Here is a 13356-nt window from a genome sequence, read left to right as displayed (position 1 = left end):
CGTGCAGCGGGCTGAAAGCTGGCACGTTGCCACCCCGTATGGCCATTCTTAACAGCTCCTCCATGGCCCGGAAAATCTCGCCTGGCCAGTGCAGGCAACCGCTGGGCAGGAAGAGAATGGCTGACGAGCAAGACGATGGCTTTGCTCTCTGCAACCCCTGCGTACTTGGAATGCCTTCAACCATCTTACAACAACTGCCACAGAAGAGTCGACCCGGCAACACAATACCGCTCAGCGTTCAAACGCCCGGAATTAGCTGCTAACCCACCAGGCCTCCTATCACAATTTCCATGCAAGTCACTCAACTGGGAATCCCAAATTTTGCCCCAAAATTTCGTGCCACCAAAGCGAGCGTTCACGTTCCTCCGGAGTTCGACCAAACCCGACCCTCGCGCTGCACAAGAGTAAAGGTTTACGCAGAATTAAACCGAAGCCTTTCAAACACCAATACTCAATCATAACTTCAGCAGCATAACTTCGCGAACAGCCTGTTCCTACCCTATCACAGTGGCGTACTTATCTCATGTACGGCTGCCACTGAACCGTCTGGCCAACTCCACAGGTACGTCATCACAAACGCGCCAAGTTTGGGGTCCCTATTCCGAACACGTGCTTGCATCCTACAAAGTTTTCATCACGCTGGCTCACATTTGTTCCTTTAATCCACACAGGACACGTTCCTTAAGCAAACAACCACACTTGCGTAACTTACGCAACACAGAGGAACCTTTAAACAAATGTGTCTTCTAATAACTAGCTCTTCGCACGCGTACTAGAGAAGTCAGAATACGGCTGCCTTCGACACACACGAGCAACCCAGTCATCAACGTTCTGCTTCCTTCCGTCCGCACAGGTCACGCGTTAATGGACCTAAGAGCTCTTCTCAGTGCAAATCACGCACTTACTGAAAATTCACGCGCTTAACCTTAGAAAATTCAAAACACCTAAAAAGAAAGAAGGTTAAATAACACACACGCGCGTTACGATAGGCCTCTCAACGATAACCTTGACCTACAGGTTACTCACACACACAAAAAAAGAAAGCCTATATACTTATTAATGAACACCTCGCGAGACTACAGGTTTACTTAAAACGCGTCTTTCAAATCTCGAGCTTCTCAAACAAATCATGAACAGAGCTCATACCTTACATATTGAAAGAAATCCTAGTCTCAAATCGCGAAAATTTGCAAATGTCCAAAATAAAACAAAACAACACGTTTTCCTACTACGGAAGCTCTCCTGGCCTCCCGTTCCCGATTGCTTACGACTGACTCATACTTTCAGCCGAACCCGAGGTGGTCGCGGTTTAAAAGCTACTCTGGCTACGGAGGAACAACAAAAGGGCTGACTCACTATCAGCTCCCCCAAGACGTTACGGTCTCCTGCCAATTTGCGTCCTCGCGCCCCGCTTTCAACATGACCTCGACTGACCGCGTCGCTACTCCCCACCTGGTCTCGTCTTGCCACCTTGCGCTTCTTTGTACTGCACGCTGAGCTTCGAAGAGAACGACGGAACGACGAGGAATTTGACTGCCCCGTGCCCTTTGTCCGTGTCCGTGCAGAACAAGCTTCTCGGTCCCCCTTTGACCGGTGGCTCGAACGTTTTCGATGCGTCAACATCGTCAGTGACGACCGCACCTTTTCCCTCGCGCCCTGCCCTCTTGGGTCTCTCGCCATCTTTGGCGGCGCTACATTAGTTACCGTCTTTCGGTCTTTACCGCGCTTCTTTTTACGGCGCTTTCTCTTCGCACTCACTTTCATGTCGCCTTCTCGTGCCTCGTGCTGGCCGGTACACATTTCGTCGGCCCGGATCGGTCTCTTACCCGCACAGTCTGAGTGATTTACATTTAAATCTACTCTCACTTTGCCTCGACTGGCGGACAGCTCAACCGACTCTGGAACAATGCAGCAGGCTTTACTCGAGTTAGACAACTCGCACTCTTGCGAACTGCCCTCTACTACATTGCCCAGCTCACGCTATGCATCTGCACACAGCCCGTCGGTATCGATCGCTGTCTCACGCGCACAGTCCGAATGATTAACAACTGAATCATCCCTATCTAGGCTATCTAGACTGGCGGAGAGCCGCACCGATCCCTGAACAATGCAGTTGTTTTCTCGTGAGCTACGGAGCTCGCCACCCCGAGAACTATTCTCAACTGCATCGTCCAGCTGGCACATTACTTCTGCACGCAGATCTGACTCGACATGGGTGCTCGCGTCTGTCAAGTTCGTAGTATTCTGTACCTCGCTAACGACCTCGCTACCATGAGATGCGACGCACACGCGCGGTAACTGTGCCAATTTGTTCGCAGCTGGCCTAGCTGTCTCTACAGTCCTCTGTTGGCACAGCACCTCGTCGCTCTCACTCTGGCCTTTAACGGCCTCTGTTGCCACTAAGGCTTCGTTAGCTGCTAGCACTTCGAGTTCACCTATGAACGTGCTGCTACTCTCACAGGTACTACTACTTCTCTCGGCTTTCGACTGAAATCTGCTGTCTATTTCCTGCCACTTTCGCTGCGTCCAGCCTACAGATTTCTCAAGCCGCCGTTGACTTCGCTCGATTAACTGCTCAAAACCTTGAAAGTCATTGTTCAATGCATCAATGTACTGCCTCGTTACTTCTGTTAGGCCTTCTTCCTGTGTAATGCTTTTCAGTTTCTGCCTTGCTTTTTCCTGTTCTTGCTTAAGGTCTTCCAGTTCTTGCCTAATTGCTTCCTCTTCCCGCTTTTTGCTTAGAATTCGTTTGCCCATTTGTTCTATGAATTTCAAATCATTCTCACTTTCGAGAATTGTCTTACGAATTTCTGATTCCTTCAAGTTCTCATCTACGTTTACCCCGATCTCCTCACACAACCACAACAGGTCAGCTCTCGTCAAACACATTAGGACCATGGTCGCTGCTTTAAGCTTTGGCTCTGCTGTCACACAATACTTGTTGCGATACCCACGCAAATCAAAATACAAGTAACAGATCCCAGCGAATCAAATTCAAAAACACAGAGAAATTGAAGCCTGGTAAATCTTACAGCCAAAACCAAACGCTTACCCACTGAAGCAGCACCATATCACCAGTCCTTCCCCGCCGTATCCAGTCAGTTGCAAGAGGTGGTCAATCTCAAGTCGCCTCCAACTTGATCAGGATGCCGGTCGGTCACCATGTGCCAACGTCCGTCAGCTGCCGTTGCTGTCTCCGAGTCGTAGGCCGATCTAGGAGCCGTAGTCGGATCTCACCGCTGCCATTCAGTTGTCAGATTTGGCAGACGTAGCTGTAGAGATGAACTTGGGACGACAGGACTAGGTGAGTAGGCTTTAATTGCAGGATGTATATTTACAACAGGACATACATTAGCAGCCCAGCGCGACTCCCATATGGAGCCCGCAAAACTAACATACAGCAAACAGTTTACGAGTACACAGCTCACTAGTTCATTTCTAGCATGACAAGGAGCACTCAGCTCCCGACAACGATCACGACACGAGCACACTCTAGCAGCCGGCAAACGCTGCTTATAAGCTCTTGCTCGACGTCATAGTTCGACGTCATTCAAGATGACCCGCCTTTTTGGAGGATGAGGTGGGTCGGAGCAGGAATGGTCGGGAAGGTTCGTCCAAGCATTGTAAACTCGCCGCCTCGCACTATGGCTCACACACACAAAGGCACACAGGTGCGAACCCATACACACAAAGGCTCCGGAGTCGACGACCGAGGGCTTCGCAGAACCGTGCTCCGTCTCGGGTGGTGCGACCAAGTACCAATTTCCTGAGTTGATCGCGCGCCACGTGGCTGCCGGTCGTCCGCAGTTCTCGGTACCGCCCAGCTTTCAGTGCCGACGTCAGAGGGCTTCGTAGAACTGCTCCGTCTCGGGTGGTGCGGCCAAGTACCAATTTCCGGAGTTGATCGTGCGCCACGTGGCTGCCTGCCGACCGCAGCTCTCGGAAGGGCGCTTCGACTGGTGGGCTTGGAACACGTGCAGCGGGCTGAAAGCTGGCACGTTGCCACCCCGTATGGCCATTCTTAACAATGGACTTTTGTAATTTTGTTTGGGACCTAATCGTGTTTGTGTTGTTCTTGTACTGTTATAACGTTTTTGTACTTTTTTCTCTATTTTCTCCGCGATCTGCAGACTAGTTGTTTGTGGGATTTGTTATTTCGTTATATACTTTTCACAGTGTATTGTCATTTCAATACCTTTTCTTGTTTTTTGTTTAGTGTTATGATTTTGGGTTAAAAGATTCTGCGGCCAAACTGCCCGCATTTCATAGAAGATAAAGAACGAGGAGACGCTATCTACAGAGGAACTATCTCCACACAAGTGCACTAGCCTGCCAGCACCGCAAGAACCCCCGCATTCGTCACCAGCCTACTCGACAATCACGGGACTGAAATAAACGAGTCGTCGCGGTTTCCAGAGCGAGCGCTGCGGAGGCACTAGCGACAGCGTTAGCCGTCACGACGAGACCGCACTGGAGTGCGTCGTAGTTGTGACGGACTCTCAGACGGCATACATAAATTTTTACAGGGCCAAAATTTCCAGGGCTGCACATCACGTTCTGAGTGACGCCCACCAGCTCCCACCACACATACAAATCGTGTGGACTACGAGTCCTTACGCGCCAATCAGCAGGCACACGCCTACGCCCGAGCACGTGCACACAGGGAGCCACGAGAGGGTCACGCCGAGCAGTTCCACATCGAGCCGATACCATTAACTTACGCGCACATCGTGCAACACTATCGGCTTTCACCAAGAACATTACAACTACCTCAAAATGATCTGACGCGAGAGGAAGACGTAATATGGCCGAAACTCTAAACAAACCCATATCCACACTTCAGTCTTTACCACGCCATACACCCTGAGCTGTATTCCTATAAATGCCCACACAGCGATCAATGCGCAACGCTTTATCACATGGTATGGGCTTGCGCAAGCACACCCTACCTCATACCCATAGCACACCCCACCACACAGTAATGGGAGGCAGCTGTCCAGCTCCGACTCGACGGACCAGCTCAAGCTGGCCAACCAAGCGAGAAGGGCAGCTATAAAGCCGCTGCACTCCTGGACTGAGGGGACCACTCCCTGTAGAGTGGAGGAGCATCCTACGCTCGTGTGCGCTTTTGCATAAACTTTATTATCTCCCCTCTCTCTCTCTCTCTCTCTCTCTCTCTCTCTCTCTCTCTCTCTCTCTCTGTCTCCCTCATGTTAAGCACCACACGTCTCATTTTGTCGCAGAAAAATTGAGCCGCTTAAGTTATATTCACACTGCCTGTCTAATTGGTGATGCAGTACGCGGACACTGCGTGTTGGGGCACAGAAGCACCGAATCACGCCGTGAACGGATGGTCTGTGCCGCCTTCTGCCCATGGCGATTAGGCTCTGGTGAACTAAATCCTGCTCAATCTGCGGGCTGAATCCGCGATACAGTCTATCGTGTGAAGCTAAGGCTTTAGATTATTCATTACTTGACCACGTTGGGAAAGTTCGTCGATCAGCCACTCAATCTTATCCACATTAGTTATTTTATTTTATAACCTTATTTCGCTGTGGTGGATTCAGGTCGCGTAGGCTTACGGCTAACATTTCTCACATTTATTTTCGTTTCACTCGATTCTATTCGCTCCCCATCATCCCCCGTCCATGATCGGTCACTGCCGGCGACATAGAGAGCAGAGCGCCGCTCGAACATCTGACGAAGCGCAGGAACGAATAGCATTGGAAGAAAATCGTTACTTCGTTCCGGCGCTATATCAAGAGGGGGTACGACAGATGGAGTAGCACCCTGTGTTATAAAAGTCGCAAACAGGAATAACATACCTCAGAAAGGCTGACCTACGTTACGATAGGTGGGCCTATCTTTGAAATTTTGGCGCTAACATCCTGGTGCTTACTACACAAATCTACCTTCCTGTCATCCTTGACACCGAAGTGAGCTATCCTCAACACACTGAGGGTGTTGTCACGCTTACCGAATTATTCATTCCGTGAAGCTCGGTTCCGAAAAATCAACGAAAAAGCTAAAGGGACGCTTCATAGAAAAAATCGCTGCAAGGGTGTTCGCAGAATGTTCTGTTCTAAGCAAAACTCCTGAATCGCGTGTGACTGCCTTATATGCAGGGGCCGTTTGCTCTAAGGTTCTGGTGAACCTTAGAGTTAACAGCCCTCTCCCTGTCTGTCTGTCTCTCCCCCGATCTCGTTCATAGTGATGATGATGTTTAAAATCGTGTCATTGACTGTCCAAAATTCAACGCGTGCAGACTAAATTTTGCAGTGCCCTGTAAGCATAGCCGGGGTACGAGCAATTTATAGCATGAGGCAATGCTGCATTAGCGCCAGTTGCACTTCTGATGCGGTACAGCATTGGCTCGTATAAGGCTACTCTTGTTGTTTGCTGCCCTTATTATGTTTCGCTTCTGTTCGCTGTTCGTTTATACTTTATGTATATATTTTCCATTTCTGTGCTATTGTGTAAGAAGTCTGTACTCATTTCTCCATGCGGCATGCTTTTCCGAACAATGCAACTGGACTTTAAAGTAGTAATGTTACTTATGGACGGTTTTATGAAGGACTCAGTAAGGGACCCGAGGAAGACACTTGTTTTCAAGAAATGACATCATGTGCGAGAGAAGTGAAAGGAACAAGCTGCTCAGTTGACAAGAAGCTTTTGCATAAAGCTCGAGGCACGCTTGTAAATCGGGGAAAAGAATACGACCAAACTATTAAGCAAAAAAAATCCAAGCTAGACAAACCGACGAAAAACAACTCCCTTAGATTTGGCCAAGTGACCTTGTGTTTAATCTGCTATGGGCGCACGGTGAGTCCCTCGCTGGTTTCGTTAGCGGCAAGATTTCCGCTCTCCGTTTACGTGCGCTTCTCGTATGACCCGCATAACTGGCGCAAGTCAAGTAGTGATTGCGACGCAACGGCAAACACTGACGCGCCAAGATTATAACAAGACATAGCGTAAGCTCGTTTTGATAGCTATATGGGGGGAATGGTTGCGGCATAGCGTGCAACGTACTAATGTTGCAACCTTGTCTAGCCTAGCGTCCACAGGAATATGTCGCGTCCGCGAGACATACTCAGGGTACACCGAAAGCAAGAGGTGAAGACATCGAAACACAGCTTCGAAATTCTGCAAACACTTCTCAAAGTGACCGTGCGCGCTCCAACCACAGCGCGGGCCGTCGCATCACGTCAGTGTAGAAAATTGAGTTATATTTTATGTCTCCGCTTGGGTTCAAATCATGGGAGAGAAATTTCGCCATTACAACACACAATGGCTAAGCAGAGGCATGCAGCTCATAAGAACACGCGTCCGTGGTTGACAATACAGCGATGTACCAGTAGTTGATCTTGGTGTTTGTAAAATAGTCACATCACACTATTCTATAGTGGCGTTGACAAATGGCTATTCTGCAGCCTCCACGTCTTCCACGCCTCGTCGGCGTGCTGACAATATTCATCGATCGCTACTGGCAAACGAGTAGAGCTTGTGTATACATACTGGTGAGTGCGCTTAAGTGGAATAGCGAAGTCGGAAATCCCCGTGATCGATTGCAGCATTTCCTAGAAACGACGACAGCACGTACCTGCAAACGATTTTTAAACGTGGAAAATATTTTTAGCGCCAGCGAAAGAGGACGGAAGGAAGACGTTGACAACACAATGCGCTAACTTCAGCACTTCATTCCCAGAAAAAAGCCACCGTTATACACCATGCACAGTAGCGCGCCATTTGATCAATAGGTCGAACTGAGCTTTCAAAGGAGGCCGTTTGTTTATCTATCAGGTCGATAGGCGAGTGCTTACACAGTTCTTACAACTCCGATTGACAGCCTATGCCTGAATAATTTCGAGCGCATCCTTATCTTTGTGCCTAGCCAGAACAACACAATCAACAAATGAAGGCGCGCCGCCGAATTCCTGACCGCGAACAGATAGATGACCGTCAAGGTAATTCTCCACATTTAAACTTCGCTCTCTTAAGTGGTCATTAAGGCATCGTCCTGTCTATCCTATGTACTCCTTAGCTCAGGACAGTGGCAACTCGTACACCACTGCCTCTTCACAATCCACAAAAGTATTCCGATGTCTCTGGGAACACCCAAGCGCAGATTTTCGGCACGGATCTGTGAACCGACACACCCATGCTAAGTTCTTCTGGAGCTGAAAAAAAAATCTCTATAGTGTTCAGACGACTTAGCACTTTCTTTAAGACAGCGCGCCGTCATGTGTAGGTAGGGCTCCACCCCTGCCTTTCGCTTGTCTTATGTCTGTTCACTTGCTTTGTACAGAGCGCTATTTACTACACGACATCTTTTCAGCAACCCTTCTAATACAAAAACGTGCAAGGACTTCGGAAACCCTACTTTAGACAACCGTTATCATTGATTCTTCAGGCTTGCGTAAATCTTGTGATAGCTTCATCATCCCGTCCTCGTCCGCTGGTGCTAAGAATGTTTTCCAAGTTTGCGTACCAACATACCCAGCATACAGCAATGATTTTCAAACGGTCCCCACTGGCAGACGAGAAGGTGTACCGAGAGGAAACTCTGTAGGAGACGAGCATACTTTCTGCAGGTACTGGTTAGAGTGCCGACAAAAGTGTGGTTAAAACATAAAACCGGCAAATATTCACCCAAAGTTGTAATTAACTTAGAGAGAATCAACTTTTATATTGAGCCCTTAGTAAAGGTTGGTGCGCGCTTGCCCCAGATGGGGTGGAACCTTCTTCTCAGGTCCCATATGCGTCCAGCAGTTCCTGGCCCCTAGCCGGAATTAACTAAGGTAGCAGAGCGGGCGGGCGTCACAGAAGCCGGCGGATGTATAGCTCGAAATTTCACTAGTCGGCGTTTGTTTATGTTGTAATGTGCGTAGTGCTATGCCGGCAAACCGCTCCATGGTTCTTGTTTGGTGTGAGTTTTCTTTAGCTGTTTGTCAGTAGTACTTAGCGCATCACAAGGTGAGCTTTTTAAAAGTTTCTGACCGTCTCCTTGTAAACTTCTGAGGATTTGACTGATATGTCTTAAGACTGAAGCATCATCTAATGATTGTACATCAAAATCTCTTTAGACATTTAGGAGTCTGTTGTCCGATGACGCTGCTCGCGATTTGCGCACGCGCGGGTGTGCCAAGGTTTTTCTTCTTTTTCTTCTTCTACTTCCTGTTTTCTTTTTTCTTAACGAAAGGCAAAAGATGTGCGCGAAATGTGGGGCAACTAGAAGCAGTGATATAGATTCATTGCTAAGGTGAAAGAAGTTATTTTTTAAACTTAAATAAAACTTTTCAGTTTTATGTGCCAGAACCATAATATTGTCACGGGGATTCACGAGTACACGAGGAAGAGACGAAATCCTATATTACAATAGTTACAGACTGCTGCTACAGCAGAATGGCTAGGATCTCACGCGGCATGTCCCGTCTTTTTTCTCTCTGCCGGGTGAAGCGGTCCTTTAATGGCATCCTCATACGCGATGCCTCGTAACATCCCTACCGGCGGACTGAGCGCCATCACGGCGCCTGCTGAAATCAGTCAGTACTGCTGGTGAAGTAGGGTTTTAGCCGCGACACATGGACAACGTCAGTAGTAGACGTAAAAGAAGAATACGGGCGATGTGGGAGCGGAGTGGTGAGGTAGTCAACGTCGTTGAGCTTGCGGAGAACTTTGTAGGGTCCGGTGTAGCGAGGAAGGAGCTTCTCGCACAGCGTCCAGAGTAGGTCCAGAGATTGAGGAGGGTACTCGACCTCGCGGTGCCGGTTATCATAGCGCTCTTTTTTGGGAGGACTGCGACGTACATAGCCTTGTGTGAGCTACTTGAGGAGCCATTCTGGCTCGAGAGATGACGTCCTGAGCGTATGCGGTAGGTACTGGGGGATCAGCCGGAAGGAGCGCCTCGAAGGGCAACTCAGGGTTGCGGCCATACAGGGGAGAGAACGGTGAATAGCTGGCGGTGTCATGCCGCAAAAGTAACGTAGGATAGGGTGGCGTCCCAATCACGGTGATCAGTAGAGACGTACATGGGCAGCATATCCGTGAGAGTTCAGTTGAGGCGCTCGGTAAAACCGTTGGTCTGGGGATGGTAGGCTGTCGTAAGGTGATGTTCGGTAGAGCAGCTACGAAGAATTTCTTCAATGACCTTTGCTAGCAAACAGCGGACACGATCCGTAAGAAGCTGGCGCGGAGCTCCGTGTCGAAGAATGACGTCGTTGAGCAGAAAGTCTGTATCGTCTGAAGCGTAGCTGCATGGCGCGCGTGCTGTCATATCTGGTCGTATAGTCAGTTGCGAAAGCAATCCATTTCTTGCCGGATACGGGCGTAGGGGAAGGTCCGAGCAAGTCAAGGGCGACGCGAAAGAAGAGCTCCGGTGGAATGTCGACAGGTTGAATCAGGCCAGCCCGTGGAAGAGCAGGAAGTTTGCGCCGTTGACAGCGCTCGCATGCAGCAACATACAGGCGCACAGAACGATAGAAGCCAGGCCAAAAGAACCGCTGTCGCACATGGTCGTAGGTGCGGGAGATGCCGAGGTGTCCCGTAGTTGGACCGTCGTGTAAATGTTGAAGAATAGTGGTACGCAGGTGTCGGGGAATAACTAGCCGAAATTCCGACCCGTCAGGTTTCATGTTGCGACGGTATACAACTTCATTGCGCAGGAAATACTGACGTAGAGAAGGGTCGGAACGTGGGGAAGAGAGTTGCTGAATGGTGAGCTTTAGGGATTCATCTCCACGCTGTTTGGTGCCGATGTCGCGTAAATCAGATATGGCGAGCACACAGGAATCATTGTCATAGTCAGCGATGCTAGCAGGGTCCATTGGATGACACGAAAGACAATCGGCATCGTGATGTAGCCTGACAGATTTATAAATTACCTCAGATGTATATTCCTGTAGTCTGAGAGCCCAGTGACCAAGGCGACCAGTTGGGTCCTTGAGCGAGGACAGTCAACAAAGAGCGCGGTGGTCGGTAACAACCGAGAATGCGCGGCCGTACCAAAACGGGCGAAATTTCCGGACAGCCCAAACCAACACAAGGCATTCGGGTTCTGTGATTTAATAGTTCCGTTCAGCCGTGAAGAGAAGACGGCTGGCCTATGCAATAACACGTGTTTGGCCGTGCTGGTGCTGAGCGAGGACGGCGCCGATTCATTCCATGCCCACTAGCGTCTGTGCGAAGTTCAGTAGTCGCAGATGGGTCGAAGTGGGCCAATATAGGCACTGAAGTGAGCAAGTTGGTCAGCGCCGCGAATGTAGACGCTTGGTCGCGGCCCCACGAGAAAGGGACGTCCTTCTTTAGAAGGTCAGTTAAGGGTCGGGCTATGATGGCGAAATTGCGTATAAAACGGCGGAACTACGAGCATAATATCAGAAAACTCCAAACATGTTTAGTATACGAGGGCACCGGGAAGTCCTTGACAGCGCTATTCTTGTCAGGGTCAGATTGTACACCTGTAACACTTACAAGATGACCAAGCACAGTGCTTTGTTGTCGGTTAAAATTACACGTTTTGGAGTTTAACTGGAGTCCCGCCCAACGAAAGAGAGCTAGAATGGTCGCCCAACGAGTAAGGTATGACTTTCAAACGTTGGGCTAAACACAATGACGTCGTCTAGGTAGCAGAGACAGATGTACCATTTCTAACCACGAAGGAGAGTCCATCATGCGTTCGAACGTTGCGGGGGCGCTACACAGTCCAAAGGGCATAACTTTGAACTGATAAGTCCAAAGGGCATAACTTTGAACTGATAGAGGGCATCCGGTGTATCAAAAGCAGTTGTTTCTCGGTCCAAGTCGTCAACAGAAATCTGCAGTATCCCGAGCGCAGGTCTATGGATGAGAAGTCCGTTGAAGAAACTTAAGGGCATCATCAATTAGTGGCAACGAATATACGTCTTTGCGCGTTATCTTATTTAGGGCACGATAATCAACGCAGAATCTCCAGCTACCATTCTTTTTATTTACCAAGACGACAGGTGCCACCTACGGACTGGAAGAAGCCTCTATGACGCCTTTGGAGAGCATCTTATCAACCTCGCGTTATATGACCTGGCGTTCGATATGGGACGCACGATATGGTCGCCGTCTGATTGGAATAGCATCTCCTGTATGTATTCGATGACTTACGAGAGACGTTTGACCCAGAGGGCGGTCATCGAAGTCGAAGATATCACTGTAGGTCGCTAGGAGGTGGTGGAGTTCCGCGGCATGACAGGTCGGTAGGTCAAGGGCAATCATTTCAGTAATTTCGTCGGGGACTGGACTCCCCGGGCCGGTTGCGAGAAAGAACGAACAAGTTTCCGCGTCTAATGCCGCGATGTCGAATGCATCAAGCGCTGACACGTTGGCCACGGAGATGCCTTGCGGGAGAGCTCGGGTCGAGTTGCTGAAGTTGAGGAGCGGAAGCTGGACGTGGTTGTCGAAAACAGTCATGACGGTGTGCGGCATAGCAATATTTCGGGCCAAGAGCTTGTCAACTAGAGGAGATACTACGTAGTCGCCGTCGCGAACTGGTGATGCTGTCGTCAAGGCAACACACGTGGCAGCTTGCGGTGACAACCGAACGTAACCGACACAGCATAAGCGGTGTGATGGTGAAAGTGGAGCATCAGCAAGTTGAGGAAGCTCAAGTTGACGGGCGCCGGTCGCATAGTGATTGAGAGCGGCATGGGCCGACAAGAAATCGAGTCCGAGAATGACGTCGCTGGGGCATTGTTCGATGACAGTAAAGACAACAGATATATGGCGACCGTCGATGGTGATACGAGCTGTGCACATTCCGATGGCCGCGGGACTTCGTCCATCAGCGACGCGAATAATACCGGTAGCGGGGGAAGGGGGGGGGGGGGGGGGCTAAGTACTTTCTTGAGGCGTCGACGAAGTTGATTATTCATCACGGAGATTTGTGGCCCAGTATCGACGAGTGCGGGAACAGTTAAGCCGTCAACGTCAACGTCGATCAAGTTTCGTCATGTCGGTCATACAAGGAGAGGATTTGATGCGGAAGTCGAAGATGCAGCGTCACCTCTAAAAGCTTCATCCCTTGGTTTCCCTGTCGGAGGTTAAGCGGCGATATCGGGCGTCGGGCATAATTGGCAATCCAATCTCCCACGTCAACTGCATCCGCACTGCAGAACGTCCCTTGGTCTTTAGGAGGCGTAAGGACGCTCGTTGACGTTGCTGTCGTGGCTGGTGCAGACGTCGTACTGGCCGGCGCAGGCGTGGTCGTGGTCTCCTCTGTCATCACGATGACCTTGACTCGACGACCACTGCGGAGCTCCGTTGTACAGCGCTTCTGGTACCCCGCACCTCCACCAAATTGTCACGGGGATTCAAGAGTACGCGGGGAAG

General features: G+C 49.8%; 2 protein-coding genes across 5 annotated transcripts in view; one reads left to right on the top strand and one right to left on the bottom strand.

The window, feature by feature from the left end:
• The window catches only part of LOC129381127 (sulfotransferase 1B1-like), a 337139-nt gene that overhangs the window by 262586 nt on the left and 61197 nt on the right, over nucleotides 1-13356 (bottom strand). The window contains exon 2 of one of the 4 annotated variants that reach the window (XM_055063712.1): nucleotides 7516-7600. The exons of the other annotated variants lie outside the window; for them this stretch is intronic. The gene's annotated coding sequence lies outside the window, so the exon portion shown is untranslated. The remainder of the gene's footprint in view (nucleotides 1-7515; nucleotides 7601-13356) is intronic. 4 annotated transcript variants of the gene reach the window in all.
• The window catches only part of LOC126548425 (uncharacterized), a 43089-nt gene that overhangs the window by 6959 nt on the left and 22774 nt on the right, over nucleotides 1-13356 (top strand). The gene's annotated exons all lie outside the window — the stretch shown is intronic.

This window comes from Dermacentor andersoni, chromosome 1 (assembly GCF_023375885.2).
Source record: "Dermacentor andersoni chromosome 1, qqDerAnde1_hic_scaffold, whole genome shotgun sequence".
NCBI lineage: Eukaryota > Metazoa > Arthropoda > Arachnida > Ixodida > Ixodidae > Dermacentor > Dermacentor andersoni.
This window is presented reverse-complemented; position numbering and strand designations above follow the sequence as displayed.